The sequence below is a fragment of the Cynoglossus semilaevis genome, chromosome 14, assembly GCF_000523025.1.
Source record: "Cynoglossus semilaevis isolate Cse_v1.0 chromosome 14, Cse_v1.0, whole genome shotgun sequence".
NCBI lineage: Eukaryota > Metazoa > Chordata > Actinopteri > Pleuronectiformes > Cynoglossidae > Cynoglossus > Cynoglossus semilaevis.
The window spans coordinates 1,260,468-1,262,181 of record NC_024320.1 but is presented as its reverse complement, the minus strand read 5'-3'; the positions used below and the strand labels follow the sequence as shown (position 1 = coordinate 1,262,181).

Here is a 1,714-nt window from a genome sequence, read left to right as displayed (position 1 = left end):
GTTTTCAGATGTGTGTGTAAATACTGTACGTGTTGAGCCACAAGAATGTCAGCGCAGAGCTGAGTGATGTCGGACCGGCAACAATAGACCGTCAAATACCACATGTTGACACAAGTCTAGGTCAGGAGAAAACTTGTACTGAATGCGATGCCTCGGAAGAAAACAACACAGAAGGCAAAACAACACGCGATACACACTCTCCACCAAGTCACAACGGCTCCATTTACACTACATGGTTTATCCCACACATTGTCGCATGTAATCTGATTAATCACAGCTACCCTGTGATTAATCAGATTACATCTCATGATTGAACAGCACGATAAATCGCAGCAGTAATTAATCCTGTTTACTCTGTAAGTGGATGAATGGTAGAACTATTGGATGTACATTATGGGTTAAAAATATATCTGTTAAATTTATCAATTTATTTAATGGGATCAGTGCTTTAATTTCAATGGCACTAGTTTCCGGCCTTTTTTATATTTGAATATGATTCACAAAGTAACAAAACACTGAGAAATCTGATTTAATTCACAACTGTTGACATGTGTTCACTCCCTGAAATCATCGTTTTTGGTGTGAAGACACCCTGAAACCCCTTCATTCATCGTGGCGTCTCATCTCTCAGTGTTCCTCGGAGGTTGGTGGTTTTTTTAGCTTTGATAAACTGCCTGCTAATGTACGTGAAGTACTTTTTTTTTTTACGCGCTCCACCTTGTTGCCTCACTCTCCGGTATCTCAGTGAGACAGCTTCAGGGTCTGCACGTTTGTGTTGATGTCTCTATAACAAATGACAGGATTGCATGGATTGAACAGGCACAGAGGAATGGTGCTGCGCTCAGTCGCTTTTCCTTTTTCTGTCAAGTCACTTTACTTTAATTGGAGGTTAATAAAGACCAGCTGCAAACACAACTCCGACCGAACTGAACATTAATCATGGTCATTATGGCACAAGAATAACTGTGGAATTAAAATTTAATATACGTTTATTAGACATAACATCACAATTTTTTTGGCAGTTTAAAGTGTGGCTTGGGGCCCACTTATGGCTCCTATTTTGTTGCTTCTGTGGCCCTATAAACATTCATTTTAATGAAGGCCATTATGCTAATATGCTAATTTATATGAAAAGGTTTTATTTTGTTGTCTTTCTGTATATTTGAATGGGGTTTTGTAACATTTACTAGTTTTAGTAATTCTTGACTACAGTAGTTTTAAACTATTTTTAAGCTACATATGGTTAACCTTGTATAATCTGTATTTTCTACTTAACTTTATTGCAACTGAGCTAAATAAACAGAATATGTCGGATATTTTAGATGTCTTTTTACACGTTTCAATTCTCTGGCTAACTTTTAAGCATTTTATTTTATTTTTTTAGAGATAACAGCAGATGCTTCACTAAGCATGTTAGCACTGATACCTTCCTAGAGCCTCTGGAGTTGATTTTGCTTTCATTTTCCCTCAGACTGACTAAAACTGTACAGAAATTACAGTGCATCCATATTTATTTTATAACTACACCAAACTTTTCATTTTTATCTCCGATCCCTTCCTCACTTCTTCTTCTTCCGGTTGTATGTTTCTCCCCTTGTGTCACACCTTCCCTCTCTCTTGCCCTTAGCCGCAGTGTCCTTGAAGAGGCAGTGACTTTGCGCAGCGGAGCGCATCACTCTGTCTTACGCTGTCTGTCTCCACATCTCTCTCTCCC

The 1,714-nt window shown here is 38.4% G+C and overlaps 2 protein-coding genes across 4 annotated transcripts in view; one reads left to right on the top strand and one right to left on the bottom strand.

Moving 5' to 3' along the window:
• LOC103389085 (ephrin-A5-like) overlaps nt 1-1,714 on the bottom strand; it is a 1,154,841-nt gene that overhangs the window by 625,932 nt on the left and 527,195 nt on the right. The gene's annotated exons all lie outside the window — the stretch shown is intronic.
• Nucleotides 1-1,714, top strand: part of strbp (spermatid perinuclear RNA binding protein) — an 82,922-nt gene that overhangs the window by 30,165 nt on the left and 51,043 nt on the right. The gene's annotated exons all lie outside the window — the stretch shown is intronic.